The sequence below is a fragment of the Euprymna scolopes genome, chromosome 12, assembly GCF_053919585.1.
Source record: "Euprymna scolopes isolate OS-2025 chromosome 12, ASM5391958v1, whole genome shotgun sequence".
Classification (NCBI taxonomy): Eukaryota; Metazoa; Mollusca; class Cephalopoda; order Sepiida; family Sepiolidae; genus Euprymna; species Euprymna scolopes.
The window spans coordinates 79,071,333-79,094,952 of record NC_136493.1 but is presented as its reverse complement, the minus strand read 5'-3'; the positions used below and the strand labels follow the sequence as shown (position 1 = coordinate 79,094,952).

The following is a 23,620-nucleotide window of genomic DNA, read 5'->3' as shown; positions in this document are numbered from 1 at the left end:
ATTTAGGCACTAGTTTGATATATCTTCCTATGTCAGACGTATTGTCAGAATTCTTATTCAGACTTTCCTGTAGTTTTAATTTTTCCTATTCTATCTTTTCTTTTTACAACTTTATTCTTTCCTTTTCTAGTTCCAATTTTTTTATTTCGAATTTCATCTGTAAACTACTTAGGTTGTCTCTCACAATACTATCCGAATCTAACAATTCTTTTCCCATTAGTTCCATAGCTACAATGCTTTTTATTTCCACTTTTCTCATAGTTGGGTGAGTGAGTGAGTGAGTGTATTTGTTTAACGGCATTTCAACCTCTAAGAGTCATTTAATGCCAAAAAAGTTTTGTTGGTATAATAGATTTTCAGTTTCTTGTAAAAATTTTTTAAGTTTCTTGAAAAAGTTTATCTTTTGAAGCAAGATGTTTTAGGTTTTCTGAAAAATTGTTTTAGTTGTAAGAGATTTGTTTTTCTAAACTGAATTTTACTTGTTTGCTTTATAGGAGTTTGAATACATTTGTTTCTTTTAAATAGTTTATGATTTGTTGGGGTTCCACTTCCTGGAACACTTTTCTAATGTTTGTTGTTTTAAAATATTTCTTCTGAGTGTGTTTGTGTTTTCTACATTCTGTCAGTAGATGTTTAATTGTTAGTTGTTGATTGCAGAGTGTGCAATTTGGTGTTTCCTCCGCTTTGATTAGGTAGGAATGAGTTAATTTTGTATGTCCGATTCTTATTCGGTTTAGTACAATTTCTTCTCTTCTTCCTTTAAAACTTTTTGGTTTTTCGTTTTTAATTATTGGTTGATGTTCATGCAATTTGTTTGTAGTGCATTTGTTCCATTCCTCTTGCCACATGTTTTCTATATATTCGTTGATTTTTCTTTTTAGGTCTGTGTGTGGTATTTTAATTTTTTCCATTTGGTGGTTTGTGGCTTCTTTAGCCAGTTTGTCTGCTTTTTCATTTCCTGGAATGCCGACATGACTTGGTATCCAGGCTATTATAATTTTTTTATTGTTTTTTTCGGTTATTTCATTGTATTCTTGTATAATTTCTGTGATAAAAGGATGTTTAGATTTTATTTCAAGGGCCATGATACAGGATAGGGAGTCTGTATATATTATGGCTTTTTGTTCGTTGATGTCTTTGATGTGTTTGAGAGCTATTTTGATGGCCTGCAGTTCGGCTGTATATATTGAAGCCTCGTTGGGGAGTCTTATTTGATATTGATTTTGTCCATCTGTGCATGCTGCGCTTGTTCCGTTTATAGTTTTAGACCCATCGGTGTATATTTCTATGTATTCTGCATATTTTTCTCTTAGTTCTCCAAAGTTGCTTCTGTTTGTTATATTATTTGTAATGTTTTTCTTGTAAGTAGTAAGTGTTATGTCGGTTTCTGGGTTGTGTAATGTCCATGGGGGTCTGTCGTTTGTTTTCTGAGTAATTATATTGTCGGGGTTTTCATTGATTTGATGTATTATTTCTTTAATTCTGTGTCCAAAGGAGGGTATACTTTTTGGTTTCCTTGAATAAGAGTTTGTACATTGTAAGTTGAAGGTAGTTTTGTATGTTGGGTTTTCGGGGTTGGTTTGTAGTTTTGTTGCGTATTGTAACGCTAGTTTTTTCCATCTTAAGTGCAGGGGTAGTTCTTGGGCTTCTACATGAAGGCTTTCCATTGGAGAAGTTCGGTAGGCTCCCAGGCTGAGTCTTAAACTTTGATTCTGTATTGTTAGTAGTTTGTTTTTGTAGGATTTGTAAGTAGAGCTGTATATGGCACAACCATAATCCAGTTTGGATCTGATATGTGAGCGATATATTTTGAGCATTGTAGCTTGATCTGCTCCCCAATCTAGTTTTGATACTATTTTTAAGATATTTATTGCTTTTAAGCATTTTTGTTTTAATTTGTTAATGTGCTCCTTGAAGTTTAGTTTGTTGTCTAAAATGATCCCTAGAAATTTGGTGTGTTGTACTACTGGTATTGGTTGTCCATCTAGTTTGAGCTGTGGGTCAAGGTGGTATTTTCGTTTCCTACAAAAGTGGACATTTTAAATCCATTTTGGTTAACCCAAATCATGCTTTTGGACATTTTAAATCCATTTTGGTTAACCCAAAGGTCTATTTTGTTAAGGCAATGTTGCATTTGTCTTTCAATAGTTGGCATATTTGGTGATGAGTAAGTTATTGAAAAGTCATCAACAAATAGTGTTTTTTCGAATCCCATGTTAACATTTTCGATTATACTGTTGATTTTAATTAGAAAAAGGGTGGCAGAAAGTACGCTACCCTGTGGTACCCCTGTTTCTTGTGTGTGTTGATCTGATGTTGTATTTCCTAAGCATACTTTAAATGTTCTGTGGGATAGGAATTCTTGGATAAATTTTGCTAGGTTTCCTCTGATTCCCATATTATGAATATCTTTCAAGATTCCATATCTCCACGTGGTGTCATACGCCTTTTCGATATCAAAAAAGATTGAGACCACGTGGTGGTTTCTTATTAGACCGTTACGAATATATGTTTCTAGCCGAATAAGTTGGTCATTAGTACCTTGGTTTTGTCTAAATCCGCTTTGGTGTGTAGAAATGAGGTTATATTTTCCTAAATGCCACATTAGTCTTGTATTGACCATCCTTTCTGTTGTTTTGCATATACAGCTTGTTAAGGCGATAGGACGATAATTGGTAGGGTTGGAGTGATCTTTTCCTGCTTTAGGAATTGGGATGATATTGGAGTCGAGCCAGTGTTTTGGAAAATTGTTAGTCCACCATATTTTGTTAATTATCTGTAAGAGAATGTTGAGAGATGTGTCTGGCATGTGTTTTAGAAATTGATAGTGGATGTCGTCTGGACCAGTAGCTGTATCTTTACTTTTATGAATTGCATTTTTTAGTTCTGTTATAGTGAAAGAGGTGTTATAGTATTCTTTGTTATTGGATGTGAAATTGAGTTTTTCTTTTTCTGCGTTGTTTTTGTATTTTTGGAATTTGGGGGAGTAGTGGTTGGATGATGAGTTTTGGCTGAATTCATTTGCGATTATGTTTGCTATTTCTTTTTTGTCTATAGTTTGTCTACCATTTGGTGTATTTATATTATTTATTGGTGTTCCAAGTTTTTTTCCAGTTATTTTTCTTATTATTTCCCATGTTTTTTTTGATGGCGTGTTGTTGTTCAATTTGGAAATATAGTTTTGCCAGGTTTCTTTTTTGCTTTTTTATATAATATAGCGTGCTTTTGCTCGTGCTTGTAGGTATTTTTGAAGGTTGGGTTTTGTAGGATGTAGTTTGAAGTTTTTTAGCATTTTTTTCCTGTTGGTTATTGCTTGCTTACATTCTATTGTGAACCATGGCGTTGATTTTGGGTGTGGTTTGGTGGAAGATTTTGGGATTGTCTTGGTTGCTATTTCGTTTAGTGTATTGGTGAAAGCTAACATAGGATCTGGTTTGTTAACTATTTCTTGATTAATTAGATTTGTGCAAAGTTTGCTAAATTCAGTCCAGTTAGCTTTATTAATTTGCCATTTTGGTTTTGATTCTTCTGTTGTAGGTTCTTGGGTTTTGAGAAAAATTGGGAAGTGATCGCTGCCACACTGGTCGTTATGTACCTCCCATTGGAAGTCCATAAATATTGTGGGGGAGCATAGTGTTAGGTCGATAGCTGATGTCGTTCCTGTGCCTGGGTGAAGGTATGTGTGTGTTTTGTCGTTGAATATAGTTACTTCAGGTGATTCCAGTAATGATTCAATGGTTTTCCCATTTTGATTAATATTCTCACTTCCCCACATTTTGTTATGGGCGTTGAAGTCCCCCATTAATATAAAAGGTATGGGGAGTTGTGTTATGAGATCTTCAATTTCGGTTTTGTTTAGTTTATGTTTAGGTGGAATGTATATTGAACAAATGGTTATTGGTCGGTGAAGTGTAACTTTAATTGCTATTGTTTGAAGGTTTGTTTGGAGTTGTAATTTTATATGTGGTATCTGTTTTTTTATTATAATTGAAGTGCCACCTGTGGGTCGATTATCTGCTTGTGATCTGTTTGTTTGATTGTAGATGTGGTATCCTTTGAAGTTGATGGTGTCCGTTTCTTTTAGAAGAGTTTCCTGTAGGCCGATTATGCTAGGGTCATATTGTGCTATTATATGTTTGATTTCTTCGTAGTTTGGTTTTATGCCTCTGCAGTTCCACTGTATGATGTTTTTATTCATTTCCATAAGTAAGTTCGTTTATTTATTAATTTTTTTCCTTTTTTTTTTCTGTTTGGTTTTTGTTTAGGTTTTTATATCTATTATTCTATTGGTTTGTTGTGTTTTGAGTGGTTTTTGCTTTGTGTTTACTTGAACTGCTTGGTTCCTCAGTCTCCATTTTCTCTTCCTGATCAGTTCTGTTTTTGGAGCTAGATTTTTTCCTGTGACTCTCGATTTCAATCAATTCAAATTTGTTTTCATTTTCGATTAATATTGTCTCTGTTTTTTGTTTACTTTGGTTTTTGGAAAGAGGATTTGTGTTTTCCCGTTCTGTTTCCATCTTTCCAGATATTGTGTTTTTATCTTCTGCTTTTGTCCTTGTACGTGATTTGGATCTTTCACGGTTTATTTGTGGTTTTTGCTGTTCGGGTTCTTTTTTGCTTTTTGGGACTTGTTTTAGATCATTTGACTGAGTTTTCAAAGATACTGGTATTTGTTTCTTGTTTTCGTTTTGGTTAGTTTTTAAAGTTTCAATTAGATTTTTGAGTTCGGAGATTAGTTTAAGTAGGTCTTGGTTTTGGGTTGTTTGGTTTGAAGTTTTTGTAATGTCTGCGTAAGTGTTTATTTTTTCTCGAGAGCTTGCTATTTTCCTTGCTTCAGGAAAGGGCACGTTTTGTTTGTATTTTATTTCGGCTATTTCTTTTTCTTTTGTGTAGATTTTGCATATTTTAGAGTATGCTGGGTGTTTTTCTTGGCAATTTGGGCATTTTGTTTCGTTTGGGCATTCACTTTCAGTATGGTTAGGTTCTTTTAAGCCACATTTTCCACATACTTTCTGTCCTTTGCATGCTTCTCTGCTATGTCCATATTTATGACACTTATAACATCTCAGAGGGGCTGGTATATATTGTTCCACTTTTTCTATTGTGTATCCGATTTTTATTTCTTTGGGAATTTTTGGTGTATTGAAAGTTAGTATGTAGGTTTTTGTAGGTATGGTTTGACCATTCCTTTTTATGTTTATTCGGACGTGATCGATTACTCCCTGTTTTCTTAGGGCATTTTCTATTTCTTCTGCTGTAGCCAAGCTTAATTCATGGCTTTTTATAACACCTTTTGATGTGTTTAGTCTTTCATGAGCATAACTTTTGCATTTATAGATATGGAATTTTTCCATCTCTAAGATGTCTTTTGCGTCTTTATAGTTGTCGACTGTGACAAGTAGATTGCCATTTTTCATTTTTTTTGCTGTTTTTGGGTTGCTGTTTTGAGACAGAATTTTTTCAATTAGGAATGGAGATAGATCGCTGATCTTTTTTCCTTCCAAGGTTTCGATTACTATGAATCTTGGATATTTTTCTTTATCAATTATTTCATAGTTATATTCTTGTTCACTGTCTGAGCTGGTTACGTCAGAGTGGGTTCTTTTCGATTTTGTTGTATTTTTTTGATTTCTGGGTTTTTTGTTTGGGTTTATTATATCCATAGAAGTTTGTTTAGATTTTCATCTCTCTTGCTCCCCACCCTCCTCGGAGCCCGAAATTGGGAGATGTTAGGGAGGAAACCCATTCGCCCTTTCATCCCAGGGATACAAAAGAGATATACTCAATTGATTGAGTTTGTTCCATCATTTCCTGTTTCCTCCTTTAGTTTCTTCTTTCCCAGTTTGATAGAAACGTTCGTTAGGGAGCAGTTGTGTGGTTTTTGTCTCATCAATTGATTGGCCCTTGCCATCGCCTTCTAACACTTAACTGGTTTGTCTATGTTTGTAGTAATGAAATGTATTATCTTTGGATTAAGTTTTTTTTTTTTTTTTAAATTTTATTTAGATGTTATAATTGACATTTTCAGTGTAAGTGTTAGGGCTTGACATGACTAGCCGATTGGTTGGATCGGGCCTCTCCAACCGCCCGTCTAGCCTAGTACAAGGCCAAAGTAGAGTGTTGCTACAGGTACCTTTATTTTCCCTAGGCATCGGTTGCTCAGCCACCAGGATCCTTTTCCTAGGCATCACGGGTTGCCACCCACGGCCAACAGGTAGCCCCGTTGAGGGACTTTTACCCTCTGCAGGGGGGCAGTCGGCGTATTCTAATGCCCTGCCGACAGGGTCAACCGGGAAGTAGAGAAGGAAAAAAGGAGGGGGGAAGGGGAGGGGGCTGTTGTTTTTATTTTGTTTTTGTAGAACATAATTAAGTTTTACAAAAGAGAATAGAAAACAAAAACAGAAATCGATGTAGGTGCGTTTCGTCTCAGGAAGCCAATAGGCAGCCTGATCTGGTAGCACCAGCTCATAGTTGGGTTTGTATTTAAACCTAAATATTCTGAAATTTGCAATAATTCCGATTTTTTAAAGTTTTTAAATACTTCGCCCAGATTGGTTGAACTTAAAAAATTTTCCACTGAAAAAGACATGTTATTTTTTTATTTTTTTTATTCATATTTTAAAATAAGTTGATAAATATTATCTAATACATTTTTTTTTATTTTATTTATTTTTTATTTATTTATTTATTCATTTATTTAACAGATAAGTGTTAATTTTAAGTTTCCCCGGACGAGCCCCCACTTTGTTACGTTTAAATTGTGTAACAATTAAAAATATGGACGATATGAAATATGGTTTTCGAAAAATTATATTTTCCTTTATTTTCAACAATAACAAAATAAACAAATAAGATGATTCACAAATATTTACAACAATAAAAAAACAAACAAAAAGGTTTGTTCACAAATATTTTCAACAATAACAAAATAAACAAATAAGGTTATTCACAAATATTTACAACAATAACAAAAAAAAAAGGTCAGTTAACAAAAATACAGTTATTTTGGATTACTACTATCTATCACAAATTAAAACACGGCTTGTTGAAACTCGAGGTCGACAACTAGAACGAGGAGGTGGAGGGTAAGGGAAGTAGTCCAAATTAAGAACGGCTACAGGCCAGTTTTCTAGTGATTATTCACTATATTAACAACGAAATTCAATGACTATAAAATTTCTTTTGGTTTTTTCTTTTAAAAGTTTGGTCAATAAGATTATTTCAAAATTGTATTTACCACTAGTGCAGAGGGCTTTTTCTGCAACTTTCCGTGGGTTGGAGGGATGTAATTTTTTTCTTTTTGGTTTGGATTCTTTTGGCTGGACGTATCCGTGAATCATAGACATATCTTGACGGGACCAAGTTGATAACTGGTTTGTTTCCCTCTCCACTTTTATTTATGACATCTTAACCCATTCTAGATTATTGCCAAATCTCAGGGACTTTCCAGATACTTCTAAAACCTTCTACTCTTTCTAACTATTCTCTGGCTTTTAAACTATCTCGTGAATTAAAACTTTTGAGGCTTGATCATTAGGGGTGCCTAGAATACGATAGCACACATTTTAAACAGTTTTATTTATTTTTTATTATTATTTTATAGAAATGCTCCCTCGTAACAAAGGTAAGTCTTCCAGTGGTCAACCAGCGCACTTTCAGCAAAGAAATAAAATACTGATTACTTTTATTTCCCAAAGCATGGGGCAAAAATGAACTTTAACAATTACAAAAAATAAAAAATAGAAATACGTAAAATAGGGTCTCTAATTGAGAGACTATTCCAGAATAAGCTCTTTGGACTGGAACGACAAAGTTAAATTTATCGTTAAAATGATAGCAACAAATTATAGGAAGAAATGGGAAAATATTCATTTAATTTAATTAATATTCATTTTCCTATTTAAAATAACAAGGCCGATAGCCATTAGTCGCGTGCTCTCATGTAATGAATGAATGTGTGAATGTAGGATTGACATGAAATTCTTAAAGATAAACTAAAATGACCAAAAAATGGGCTGAAATGACTTAAATAAATAAAAAGTAAATGACTTAGAATTACTTTAATGAACTTAAGGATGAATTGAATGACCTTAAGAATGACTTGAATGCTTAAAAAATAACTGGAATCCTTCAAAAACAACTTGAATGATCTGGAGAATGACTTGAATGGCTTTGAGACTGACTGGTTGTAAAGTAGGTGATCATTTTACATTAAATTAATACAGAAAAGCGATCCTCCACTTTATATCACAATAAGTACAGCATGTAGTAAGAACAGATACTACACTTTTAGATATTAAATCCTTTATTCAAGTTAAAAATACAGTGAAAATCAACAATGAACAAAAAACTTAGGCACATGGCCAACTCAAAAGGGGGGATTGTGGGGGTCGTTGGTCATCCTTGTCACTCCAGAACTAAACAAAATCCAACAAAAGTTTCTCCCACCTAGTATCTTCTTTCACCATAATACCGCATTCACCCTTTCATACTAGGGGACGTCCTACTTAACTCCCAATTTTTAAAACATTTTTTATTGACGTGTAAAAACAAAAAAGATAACAATAAAATGGTACCATAGTTCATTTGTGTCGAGGACGGGGGGGGGGAAGAAAAAAACAACAGGTGATTAGTAGAACCCTCCCAACCCCATCTAGTTGATAGACTACCTGTTCCATTAAGTTTGTAAAAGGAACCTCGCTTCTGCAGGTCAGTCTCTAAGTGGGGATGCCCTCTAGATGTGGGTGAATAGAGAAAAGAAAATTTTGTGGGTAAGGAATGAGGGTTAGTTTGTATTTCTTTCTCTCCAAGATGGGTGAAATTTAGAGGAGGGGGTGAAAAACAAAAATTGCAAGAAGGAGGGGGTGGGGATCTTGGAGGATTCCTAATCGGGGAGGGATGGAACATACACTCAGCTAGCTGAGAGGCTACTTGTTTAATTTTACTTTACGGAACAGTGCGTTCCACACCTAGGCGGGGAACATGTATTCAAATTTGGCTCCTCTTTGTACACACAGACTAGCTACATGTATCTATCTTCTGTCAAATGCCGCGCGATGCAGCCTTCTTCTATCACATCTGATCTTCACCCGTAGTTGGTGTTTAAAGAAAGCGATCAGATCCTGATCAGAAAAAGACAACCCCCAACCCACAGCAACCTTGCAGACACGACGTCCAAATCACCATTCTCGCCACGGCCAAGATCGTAATGTAGACCATTTGTCTTTCCTGGTCCCACGGCGGCCTCACTTGTCCATGACATTGGATACGGTAATTGGGTGAGAATGCTCAGGATCGATGCGAGCCGTCACTTCGCTGACATACGACCAGTACCGGTGGAGTTCGTGGCAATCGAAGAAAGCATGATCAGTTGTTTCTACGGCTGTTGTTCCACAACGGGGACAATCAGGTGACTCCAAAAACCCGGAACTGCATTGTATGTTGTTGAGTGGAAGTGTATTTCGGGCCAATCGCCAGGTCAGAGAGAACTCCGAATTGTTCAGATGACTCAAACCTGGCACCCAGTTCCATGTGGAGCGGATTTCCCTCTGCTGCCAACCCAAACGCGCGCATAGCGGGTCGTCGGCAGCCCCCTTCACTAGATCTCTGTGGAGTTCCCTACGGGTAGCAGTCACAAGGTCGCTGGACCTTGGTAGTCGTTTTAGCACAGCTCGGCACTCTTTCGTGTAGGCAGATTCTCCCCGCGGCCTGCGACGGCTCTCAAGAATGAGGTCGGAGAAGGCGGCAGTAACCACGGGGTGCCAGGGTTGGTCATCTTGCATATAGTGGTTCAGGAAGGCTAGCCTCTCAGCGTTTCGATGACACTTCAAGTCCGGCATTCCCAAGCCTCCCTCACACGGACGTTGAATACAGACCTGTTTGCTCACCCAGTGTCTTCCTACGTCCTAAAGAAGCGAGGACAAGAGTTTGACAAGAGCCGTTAGGTGTTGTGCAGGCAGGGGAAGTACGGCCAGTTGGTAAAGGATGAGAGGAAAGACGTAAGTGGCGCACGCCTCAGCTCTACCCTTTAAGGAAAGTTTCCTAGGAAGCCACGAATTGACTGCAGCCTCCACCTTTGACCGTACCTCCAACCAATTTTTGTCCAGCTGGAGACCCAGTCTGAACCACACGCCGAGGATCCTAACCAGGCCATCCGTCCACCTGAAGGGCCCCGGGAGGTTGGCGTTGCCACTCCAGGTGCCCAACCGCAGTCCTACTGACTTGATGTGGTTTATCTTAGTCCCTGTAATTCTTTCGTACTGAGTGAGCGCCTCCGACACGATCTCGATGTCTCTGAAGCTCGACACAAAGACCATGACATCATCGGCGAACGTGGATACCTTGGCAGCTGAGCCACTGGATATTGCAATTCCACGAAGGGCCGAATTTGCCTCCTCACGTCTCAGCTTGCGGAGCAGGGGCTCCAAAGTCAGAAAATAGAGCGGGGGCGACAGCAAACAACCCTGACGAACTGACCGAGAGATAACAAAGGGTTTTGAGCGCTTTCCGTTGACTTGCACGACGACTGTGGGCTGTCGATACATCATGGAGATCCACTTGCAGAAGTCCGGTTTAAAACCAGCTGCCTCTAAGACAGATACCAAGAAACGATGGTCAACCCTATCGAAAGCTTTGTACTGATTTAAGTTGATCAGCGCGGCTTCTGTGTCGTCATCTATCCCTCCCTCTAGGATCATGCGGATCAGGTGCAAGTTATTCTGAATCGATCTCCCCTTCACAGCGTAGTTCTATTCTGGTTCAACCAACTTGCCGATAACAACCTGCAGCCGATTCGACAGGACCTTGGCCAAAATCTTTAACGCTGTGTTTAGCAGAGTCGCCAAAAGGCCAAGAAAAGCTTAAAAAACTAAGAACAGCATCTATTAACAACAGACCTTTGATCTTAACCAAAGAGGCCAAGCACAAAAGTGTTACGGACAGACCGACCGACGGAGTGACTTATAGAGTCGCTTGCACGCGACTAAAAACAATCTTACTTACTGACATAAAAACCTAAAAAGCAAGAAACATGCAAAAACAAAAAAATTATACAAAATACCGTGAGAAACCAATTCAATATATGTCACAGTAACATATATTGGGTGGGTGGCGGACCTGAATGAGAATCCTCACTCCACTCCCTATAATTTAGAGGTATTCTGCAGTTGGTATTTTTTTATGACCTAACCTAGCATAGTATAAACACTCCCAACCTCCCCATGTTAAAAACGGCCTCTAACCTCAAAAACTACACTACATACTAAAATATACTATAAAACTTATAGAGGGGGTGATTCTCGTTCTGATCTGTGTTTCTAACAATATTTTGTATAATTAGCAGACCTGTAAGAGAGTGCCCCCTCCACTAAAAATGCGTGTTTTTTTATCTTTTCTAACTTTTTTCTGACAATTATCATAGATTACAGACTTAAATATATTAGCAGAAAAAATTTGAAAAATAAATTTAATAACTTTTAAGAAGGGGGGGGGGGTCACTTTCTTGTTATAATGCTCCCTGATTTATTGTCTGTTTCTTGACTGACATAGCACGTGATTAGTCATGTGATCGGTGAGGTTTTCTGAAATCCCCTTACAAGAAACAGTAAAAAAAAAAAAAATATATATATATATATATATATATATATATATATATATATATATATATAAAGCAAAATGGCTGCGCGCAATTTTGTATGTCCACGAAAGGCTTTTTTCAACAAGGTTCTTGATAAAGGTACATTTATTAATTTATTTATTGCAGACTATTATCTTCATCTTTCATAGTTGTTGTTTCACATTTTGGCTAACTATTCCTCTGGCCTTTATCAGGTGGTAACCGCGAGAGGATAGGAACTCTGGATCTCATAACTGCATCCTCAGCAATTACTGCCATCCATAGTTGTTGTCGCCTCACCATGGTTTGGCCAAGTAAGCCTCTGGCTAGGTTTGGGTAGGATTGAAACCACTATCTTCAGACAATTCTCACCTGGAACCATAGAGATTCAACATCTCTATCCACTGCGCCATGGGCCCAAAAGGGCGATTAAGATTGGATTTTTTTGGTCTTATAAATGTATGTTTATTTATTATCTGATCTTCCATGATCGGGTCCGTACCAAATAGTAAGTATATTATTTAATTGGAATTCATTATTGAGATGAGTATTATTTATTTATTTATTGCGGACTATTATTCTCATCTTTCATCGAAGGCTAGAGGAATAGTTGGCTGTAACGTTGTAAAACAACTAAGAAAGATGAGGATAATAGTCCGTAATAAATAAATAATACTCATCTCAATAATGAATTCCAAGGTTACATTTATTTAGAACTTTCCTTATACTTCCTAGATTATAATATCTCAGGTTCGAAACCAGACGTCGTCTCTACATTTATTTTGATTGACTTTTAAAAAATCCCTGGTTCCCCGTGTTTGTTTGCCTTTCTTATATAAATAAAGCGAAATAATCAAAGTGAAGTCAACCTTCTGGCTTTCCGGTCGGGACGTCCAAAAAGGCGATCAGCTTTGATCAATGTGGGGGAAACCCTTCATATCAGACAATTGCTATTCACTTGGACATTGTCAGAACTCCCCCTTTTTGTGGGGAGCTGTTTTTCCCCAACATCATGGAGAAACAAATAAATAAAACAGCAGAAAGCCAGATGTTCATTTCTGCGCCTGCATGAACTCATTCACTTCTGCAAGTAAACTTTTTGATTGACATTGCTAAATTTTAACATTTTTAACTCCCTTTCGCTTCAGCGTAACGGTAAAATATCAGGTTTTCTTTCACTTTCTTTTCTGTCTTCGCGTCACGGGTTCTAGCCTGCCTACTACAACTTTTTCTTTTGTGCTCAACACACACCTCCAAAACACCTAAGCAATGCTGGGCACGCCCGCTAGTAAAAAATAAAACAAAAAATTTTGGCAAATTATAAAAAATTTCAATTTCCCATACTTTGCAGTCATTGACTTGCAGTGAAATAATGACATCATTTTGAAAGCCATAAACATAAAAATATATATATGCGCTCCACAATGAAAACAAATGATGAGATATTTGAAACAGAATAATATTAATTCAGCGCAGGTCAGTAACTACAAAATGTACCGAAATGTATAAGGAACAACAAAAAGAAAATGAACTAATTGACATTCTGGCATTAGCCAAAATTTTTAATAAAAGTAGGCGAAAAAGAGATTTATACTCATTAATACAAGTTAAAAATAACTTGTAACTGCCGATGAGATTGTCACACGTCATGGCCTCATCTACATGAAACCATTTCATGTTCCCTACTAATCCCAATATATATTTTAAGCATCTTTTAATACAGGACCAGTAGGCTTCTATTGAGTTGGTGCAGACACCTGTTACTGGATTGACAAAATTTTCGGAATGGTTAACAGTTCCATCAATATAACCAAGTCTGAATAGCTTACTGTAGCTCTTCCATTCGTCTGTATGTAGACCCAGGAGCTACACAATCCAAAATTATAAATTCCAGGCTTTGGGTGGTCCAGTTTGGAATTTACCAGGAAACCAACCTTTTCCGTTTGGTCATAAAACTTTATAACCCATATTTGTTTCACAATTTTTCCCATGTTGTTCTTCCTTTTAAATAAAAGACTTTCATCAATTTGTATTTGATGTCCAGGGCCACCTAGAATTTTTCTATCTTTCATCATTTTGAAAGTACAAATGTCCCTACAGCATTCATACCACTGAATCGCAGATTTCAATGTAATAGCATTCATACATGCAGAAGAGGTCACTGGCATTTGACCAACAAAATCAAAACGGACTTGAAACACCCAGGTAAGCTTTAATTTAGAGTTTTTGAAGAAACTCCTACATCTTATGGAAAGCCTTTTTTTTTTTTTTTGCACTTGGGGTAACTCCAACACAGTGTCATTTTTGAGGGCTGCAGAATTCTGTGTAGACATGGCACGTCCACACGTAGACATGGCACGTCCACAGCAACACAACTGGTTGCTCGCTAATAGCAATTTTGATTGTGCATAGTTCACAACATTGTCACTTCTAAAATTTCCAAACAATTCTGGGACTCACTAAAGTAGCCATACGTCCAAATTGAAAAGTGTGGAAAACACACAAGAATAGTAGTTTGAAAGGAAATGTGAGGAAAACATGCAAGCTGAGAATAGTAGTCAAAAAGGAAACGTGGGAAACACACAAGCTGAGAATAGTAGTCAAAAAGGAAGCATGCAGGAAACACACAAGCTGAGAATAGTAGTCAAAAAGGAAGCATGCAGGAAACACACAAGCTGAGAATAGTAGTCAAAAAGGAAGCATGCAGGAAACACACAAGCTGAGAATAGTAGTCAAAAAGGAAGCATGCAGGAAACACACAAGCTGAGAATAGTAGTCAAAAAGGAAGCATGCAGGAAACACACAAGCTGAGAATAGTAGTCAAAAAGGAAGCATGCAGGAAACACACAAGCTGAGAATAGTAGTCAAAAAGGAAGCATGCAGGAAACACACAAGCTGAGAATAGTAGTCAAAAAGGAAGCATGCGGGAGACATGCAAGCTGAGAATAGTAGTCAAAAAGGAAGCATGCAAGCCGAGAAGAGTAGTCCAAAAGGAAGCATGCAAGCCGAGAAGAGTAGTCCAAAAGGAAACATGAAGGAAACACGCAAGCTGAGAATAGTAGTCAAAAAGGAAGCATGCGGGAGACATGCATATATATACTTTCATGTTTATGGCTTTCACGCCAGTTTTAACCCCTGCTGTATGTAACACGATGTAACTGAATTTAATATTATCCTAAACATTTATACTATTTAAAACAAGAAGTTTTAAATAAACTGCTAATATTTTTTAAAAAATTTTTTACAGCATACAAAAATAATGAAAATGCATGACAAATATCGTGTATACATTATCGACGTTTGGACATAAAATAAATATTATTATGTTAATAATAAAAAAAAAAATTATATATATATAATTATTTGAATTACTACAAAAAACAGAATTCTAAAAAGATAATTATTTTTAAAAAGCTAGGCACCGCCAAAACTGGGGGGGGGGGGTGCAGGCAAGTACTTTTATGTGTATGTGTGTGGGGGCCAGGCTCCCCAAAATGGGGGGGGGCAATTTAAAGCAGAATAAAAAAAAAATTATTTCAGCGCGTTTGGTCCACCGTAGTCGAAAGGCGGCAAACGTTTTCAAACGGGATCGAAAAAAATGATGCTAAGGGCACAATATTTATCGAATTTTTTTTTTTTGTATCGATTATTCAAAGCATGCCCTGTTTAATAATGGTCATGCATTATTCGGCTCGCTAAAAAAAAATTGTTAATTTATTTATCAAAAATTTTAAAATGGCTTTTTTCGTATGGTACCACATCTAAGACAGTAAACGACCAAGTTCTCTCCAATTCTCTCTCCTGGTACCACATCTAAGACAGTAAACGACCAAGTTCTCTCCAATTCTCTCTCCTCTGATCTTGAGCACGTAGTACAATGGGGAAAGGAGTGGCTGGTTACTTTTAATGCATCTAAAACCAAGCTTCTCTCTTTACATCATCAACATTCTAATCCACATTTGGCATCAATTGAAATGAATGGCTCTCGTCTTCAGGAGGCCTCAAGTTTTGACAAGCTTCTGGGCTTGACCATTACTCCTGATCTTAAATGGAACACGTACATCAAATCTGTTGCCAAGGCTGCTGGAAAAATGGTGGGATCTTTCTATCGATCCGGTAGATATCTCACTGCTGATGCTATTCTCTATCTATATAAGAGCCAGGTACGTCCAAGGATGGAATACTGTTGCCACATCTGGGCAGGAGCTGCTAGAAAGGACTTGTCCTGCCTTGATAGAGTTCAAAATAGACTTCGTAGCCTCGTAGGAGATGTCCTTTTCTCCTCCTTGCAACCTCTATCTCACAGAAGAGATGTTGCGAGTTTGTCTCTGATGTATCGTTATTTTCATGGAAAGTGTTCAACCGAGCTTCAATCTATGGTCCCCCCTCACAAAACTTTCACAAGAAACACTCGTCTAGCTGTAAACACTATCAATAATTTCCCCCACTCTTTATCTGTGCCTAAACCTAAACGTAGATTCCATGAACAAAGCTTCTTTCTTAGAACTGCACGCCTGTGGAATTGTCTTCCGTTTTCCTGCTTTCCGGCTGACTACAATATGGTTGTGTTCAAGTCTAAAGTAAGTAAGTTCTTGATGAGCCGTTCCATATAAGTTATCAAATTTACCAAATTTTCATTACTAATGATTACTATATTGTCCAATTTCTACTGTACACTCTTTAACCCTTATCCTTGAGTGGCCTCTGGGCCTTGATAATGTGGTGATGCCTATGTAAAAAAAAAAAAAAAAAAAGAAAACATATTCACCGAATTTCACACTTCAAAACTCAAAAGCAGAAGCGGGATAATTAAACACAATCGAAGTTCTGATATTCAGACGTCAAAATAAGGTATGCAAACAATTTTTTTTTTTTTTAATCTATAATTCTGTCCCTTACAACAACACAATATGTTTTGTTCAGTTTCAGATGATTATTTTCAGCATATTTGTTCCCACTTCAAAACAAGGGGGGGGGGGGGTTGTAAGCAAAAAAAATATATATATATATATAAATATTGTTTATGAAAAATAAGTACACTGTTATAAAGTTCATTCTTCTCCTAATAATCGCTGAAAATTTCGTATTGATCGGATAATTACCTGATTTTTGGTAGATTTTTAAAAAGACGGTCCGTCAAAAAGTACTGACCTGCCCCCCCCCCAGTTTTGGCGGTGCCTACAAAAAACATAACAAATAAATGCTATCAAAGGTAAGATAAGTTACTTTTAAACTTAACTGGATATTTTTTTAGTGTTTTTATTTAATGTAACATGTTTATTCAGCTCGAAAAACATACAGTGATTACCGACGTATTGGAAAATTTTAAATGGCGCCCGACTCTCTCTTGAACACGGTAAGTCTGGGAAAATGAGTTAAAAATAAGAAACTATATAAAATACTGTTAGAAACCCATCGAATATATGTCAGTCTATGTCACGGTAAAATATTTAGCGAGTTTCAAACAGTATTTTGTATGGTTTTTTATTTTTTAACTCATTTTACTAAACTTACTGTGTTCAAGCGAGAGTCGGGCGGCCGGCCGCCATTTTAAATTTTCCAATACATCGGTAAACACTGCATGTTTTTCGAGCTGAATAAACATTTTACATTAAATAAAAACACAAAAAAATTATCAAAGTAACTTATCTTGCCTTTGATAACATTTATTTGTTATATATTTGTTTTTTGACAACTTTTTCGAATCTATGTGTAAACCCTTTTTTTTCAAATTTTTTCTGCTAAAATGATATTTAAGTCTGTAATCTATCATAATTGTCGAAAAAAAGTTCGAAAAGGCAAAAAGCACGCATTTTTAGGGAGAGCACTCTCGTACAGGTCCGCCATATAATTTTGTTTGTTTTAATTCATTTTTCCAAACTTCACCTATTTAACAGTTAGCTCGCCGCCATTTGTCTTTTTCACATATCGATATATGGACTGCATGATTTTCGAACCGAAAGGTCAGTTCGAATTCCCTAATTCGACATAATCAGCAAGTTCGGTAGATTATTGTATTTTAAGAAGAATGGAAGTTACATTGACAGATACGTTGTAAATAACGACGAAGATGGAAACAGTCGTCCGAATAATCGAATGAATGAATCATCGAATTTTTCGGCTACTCCAAATCAGGACGCTTTGACTCGGGGTGTGTGTGTGTGGAGGGGGGGGGTTCTTTACAAATATTATAATCGTCATCACATTAAAACAAATTTCGGGGCTTCTACACTATTGGGACGAAATTTCGGAAATCGTAATACTGAATTCCACATGAAAACAATGGTATCTGCGTATTCCTTGTATTTTAAAGATGATTATAACCAAAAATTACGAAAATCGACGTCGATAAGGTAGAAAAGTATTTATAAAAGAAAATAAAAAATAGAATTTGATGAAAATGATCGTAAAACACAGGCGAGTTCAAAAGGAGGTAATTTTTTGTTTTGATTTAAAAAAGATGGCGGCAATTTTCACTTGCTAACACGATTAAAGTTGTTTTTTTTAATACTTCAATATTCAGGTAATTTCAACTGCCTAATTTGGAAGCTCTACCATCGTAACTAATTAAAATTGACAAAAAATCAATTGAAATCATTGTTTTGTTTTGTTTTTATCTGAAAACGCTATTTATCGACGACAAAATCTCGTCCAATTCTGTAGAAGCGCTCAAATTTCAAAATGTGTCCTTTAAAAAAAAAAAAAAAAATTATTTAAATTGCCTCAGTCGAGAAGAATTCCTCCAACACTGGCAGGGGAGGGGACAAAAAATATGGAGTACCAGGAGCCAGGACAGATCTCCCAGCGAAAACAAGAAATTAAAAATAGTCAGAAACGTAATCTAATGCAGACTCCTTTATTTTTAAAGAGAACCTTTTCTTTTTGCACAAGTATGCTATTGTTAATTTATAGAAACATTATTGGCTACATATGTGCATACATATTTCTGTTGCACCTCATTTAGGGAGACAGCTTCAGATCTTTTCTTTTAATATATCTAATATATATGTAAGTTTGGTTTTAAAAGAAGATCTGATGAAAATTCGCCTTAAATGAAGTGCAGCTAGCTTGCAGCACAAATGCACATATGTAACCAATAACGTTTGTATAAATAAACACACTTACGCTCTTCTTATCATAGCGCACTTTGATAAACAATGGAGTTTCAGTGGAAATACATTTAGGAAACTACAACGATACAATTACACTGATGTGTCTGTGGGTTTGGGTTAATATTCGGATTGTAATAGGGGTTTTTTTCGTTTCTTCGATTATTTTTCTTATTTTATAATAACAAAATCAAAACAAAATACTCTTTTCTATTTCTCTTTAAAAACAATCGATATTAAATTAGATCTTTATTAACAATATTACAATCGCAATGTTGAAAACCAGAAACGGAGAAGGAGATCTTCTGAAAGAGAATTTGAAATGCTGAAAACGTACAGAATAATATTCATTCATTTACTTAATGAAAAAAACGAGTATGTGTACACTGTACAGCTTACGGACCGTACTGAAATAACGTTATTATTTAAAACCCCATTCTTAACATAGGGAAGGGGAGATTTTTAGCTTTTCTATACTTTCACCTAACAATTTAATAAAAACGAAAGATACCGTAAAAATCGAATTTAACTTGAAAATCCTATCTAAACAAAAATAGCACGGTCCGTAAACGGCACAAGCATCAGAGAAATAATGGAACTAAAATATATAAATTACCACTTAAATTTACCAGTAGCACCAACTAAACATTTATAACTGTGGACAAATGTTTAAAATAAAATTTAAAAAATCCCAAAATAATTAAAAAATTTGAACATTATTTGAATATTTGTATTATTCGAGCTACTTTCTCATCATTATAGTCACAATGTTTCGACCGGCGATGTAATCCTTTTTTAAGTTCATATTTTCCAACTTGAGAACCTCTAATCGAACTCAGCAACCTAAAGAAGGTGGAAGTTCCATCAGCCAAAATATGAGTATATAAGAAAAAAAATGAAAATAGTAGTCCGAAAAATCTAAATTATCATTTCAATAATTCTGAAGGATTATTTGAAAAATCCCTAAAAAAACGGGATATTTTCCAAAGTATCGGAAGTTTCGGTCCCTTAAAACTTTGAAATGAACAAGAAAATATTGCTCAGAAATTAAACTAAATTAAATAAAATAATATAAAATTTATGAGAATTAAATAAATAAATACTTACAGTTTAGTATATTTAATTTTTCATCCTTTCTTTAAAAAATATCCTTCACGGAAAAAAATATCCAAAAATGTTATGATCTATATTTGTTTCATTCGTTATTTGTCGTCATTCGAATTGCAATTTTGTCAATAAAACGGGATTTAAAAGGTAATAATATTAAAATAGATAAATCGTTTTATGAAATAATAATTACTGACGATAAATATGCGAGTATGAATTGATTAAACCTTTTTTTTTTTCTAATGTGCGTCTTTTTAGATGAAGAACAAAAACACTGCCACACGTAAACGTGAATGAGAACGACTGTCGCAAAAATAATTTTTCGTATAAATAAAATTTAAATGATTTAAATGGAAGATATATATTACACTTTAAATTTTTACAGATATATTTTTATTAATAATCGGTAAACATTATAAGGATTATTATATTAGGAAAACATAATGTTTTTAATTTTTTGTTTGTACATCGTGTCGTAAATTGTTCTCATAATACGATGCGAGCAGACGAACATTGAATTATGAATATTTCAATATTTCATTCTTTGAAAATATTTTTTCGTCTCAAACATTTAGAAAAACTGATTTTATCTCTGAAATGGTCAAAATACGATTTTTTTTTAATATATAGAATAATAGCCCCTCTGATAAATATTGTTTAAACCATAATGCTTGACTTTGAGCCTATAAATTCGCAAAGAATAACTTTTGAATTGACATAAAATTTCGACCAATGTCACATGCTTTCATCTTTATTCCTGCTGGTATATTATCCCCACCCACCCCAAAAAGAGGAGAAAGTAGATTCTGGGAAGATGGTATCATAACCAAAGACAGATACTACACTATCCCCCCTCCAAAAAAAGGAGGCGGTAATGCCTGGGAGAAATGTATCATGACAAACGAACATACTACACTAACTCCAAAGGAGGTGATAATGCATAAAAGGATGGTTTCATGGCAACAAAACAAATACTACACTCCCCCACCCAAAAGAAGAGGTAACGCTTGGAAGAATTTTACTATATCAACAGAACAGATACTACAACTACACCACTAGCAGTGTCAGAAATCGCCATTAAAAATGCGTGATAAAAACTTGAATAATTCGACCTCCTATCTTTCGAAGCTTATAACTACTTGAAAAATGTAATTCAAGCCCTAATTTTTTTCAATTAAAGGAGCAAAGATCAAATAAAAAAAAATAACAGGTTTGATAGCAAGTTATGCAATATTTGTTTTTTTTTTTAAATCGGTTTTCTTTAAAAAAGATTTAAAGAAAATCAACAAATTTTAACTTACTTCGATAATATATATATATATATAAATATATATATATATATATATATATATATATATATATATATATCGTAGAAATGGTAATTAATAAAAACCTGAAGAAAGTGCTCAATACTGTTGTAGAGCAAATATGCGTTTTATTTTTTATTACCATATTTTACTGTTTAGTTACATTATTGTTTCAGCTACGCGACCGTTTTTTGGCCGTCATGTAGCCTCCTCAGACTTTTACAGAAATGTTCGTTTATGGTGGAATGAAAGAGTGAATGATGTCAGGGGAGAGGTGCGAGAAAAGCGGAAAAAGAAGAAGGGAAAAGGGGGAAAGGTGGAAGGGGAGTGCTTGTTTCGGAGTTCAAGAACATTAGGTGGTTGTGGGGGGGTCTGGGAAGTTCATCTCTGGTGTAACTAAGGACATAGGGATACATGGAGGGGGAGGGAGATATGTAGGGGTAGGAAGAGGGGGGGTTACTTTAAATTTCCAGTTCTAAGGTTTAGGTTGTCGGCGTCTCGTTGGTGAGATGATTTCTTGATAAGTATGTCTTGACCTGTTGGGTGTTCGCTTAGGTTGGGAGGCTATGATTCGGTTTATCTATTTGATTTTTATTTGTTGTTAAGTGCTTTGAGAAGGTTAGCCTGGGGCCGTACATGCGAGCCCACACATGCGCACATACACACACACATACACTTAAAGAAACGCGCACATGTATACATACATCTCCACCTCCGCATGTAAATACATGCGTATATGTATACATGCACTACTTGGAACGTAAGGGGCTATTATTGGGGATCATGTCTGATGAAACTGTAGGGAAAAGCAGTAAAATGTCTGTTTACATTCAGGAAAGCAGGTAACAGGAAGGGATTTTGCTGCTTGTCAGTTTATTTGGGAGTATGTATGTTTATCTGAGCACATTCCATTAAAGTACTTCTAAAACAGGCACAGAGATGCAACATTACAACGATAGGACAGAGGTTGAGGCTTGGCTGATAATGTAGGACTTTTACCTTTTTGAGGTGTAAAAGAACTTATTTGCATACGGTGTTCCCTCAGTTGAGAAAGATCATGTGGTTAATTATTTCAATAAACATTGTTGCCCAAAGCAATCACAAAAAATTGAGAAAAATGTGAACTAGTCTTGCTTTTCTACCCAAATAAAAAGATTTCTGCAATGTTGCATCGCTGTGTTTTTTTTTTATTATTAAGTACTTCAATGGAATGTGCTCTGATGAACTTGGTGCTTTGTAAGCAGTGTCAGATGTCGCCATTAAAAATGAGTGATAAAAATTTGAATAATTAGACTTGTGCGAGCCTTTCCTAGTCTCACACAAACATGCGTTCACATTTCAAGCTATATTACTTGTCGCATACATACGCACACACAAACATACGCGCCCACGTCCACACACGTACATATATTCACGTTCGCGTACATACACTCACATTCACGTGTATATACATACACGCTAACGGATGTTACATGATAAGGGCTGTCCCCTTTTCATGTAAGTATAAAAATGGACAGTTTAGTTAAAATGAAAATGAAATAGCAACGGACGGAATTCGAACCTCGTAATTTAGTTTTAGAAATAGATTACGTGTGAGAATTTAAAAATGTAAAACAAACTTGTTTAGAAAATAGATAAAATATTCAAGAAAAGAATGTTAACTGTCAAGTTTGTTATGAAATTTTAAATTGAAAGAATGCAGCTTATAAGATAATGTTTTTAACATATTGGAAAAATAGGTTACTGAGAAATAGGAAAAGTTTTGGACACGTATGTCCAGAGCACGTGAAAGAAGGCACATGTTTTAACATGTGTATGACGTCACGGAAAATAGAAAAGTTCTAGGAATAGAGAAAAAACTTTAGAGTTAGTCAGTCAGTGAGAAAACTCAGAGAGAGTCAGTAGTCTAGGAAGCGAGACGTCACGTTGAAACTAAAATGTGAAACTTGAATTCTTGGTGATGGAAACGCGGCCGGTCGTGACGAAATAAACCATTATGTGTTTTGTAAAGCTCGTCTTGTCTTATGATTCTTACAAAAAGGTAAAGTGAAATTGTATTATATATTTGTGTTATAAAATGTCTTTTCATACACGTCTCAACATCATCATGTCTTCACTCAAAGAGCTTCTTTTTCCAATCTACACAATTAAGGAATGAACATTTAAGATATAAGAATAATAAAATGAGCAATCTCTCTAAGTCTCTTACAACATCTCTCTCTGAGTCCTTTCAACATCCCTCTCTGTAATAAGACAAACACTCTTCTAATAAGACTCTAAGACTCTCTCACAAGACAAACATCATATGTAATAAGACAAGAACTCTAATAAGATTCTTTCTAAGCATCTCTCACTAAGACCCTCTCTTTCAATGATAACACTATGTAACACGTAGACACATGTACTCACACACGCACACACGTACGCACACAAGGACGACGTCACTTCCTTTCAAAGAAAATCCACACATGCGCAAAAGACCA

The 23,620-nt window shown here is 35.6% G+C and overlaps 1 protein-coding gene across 1 annotated transcript in view; it reads right to left on the bottom strand.

Moving 5' to 3' along the window:
* LOC145291357 (ATP-binding cassette sub-family C member 10-like) overlaps nucleotides 1–20,121 on the bottom strand; it is a 120,705-nt gene extending 100,584 nt beyond the window's left edge. Inside the window, exon 1 of the mRNA XM_080137129.1 lies at nucleotides 19,831–20,121. The gene's annotated coding sequence lies outside the window, so the exon portion shown is untranslated. The remainder of the gene's footprint in view (nucleotides 1–19,830) is intronic.
* Nucleotides 20,122–23,620: the final 3,499 nt, after the last annotated feature.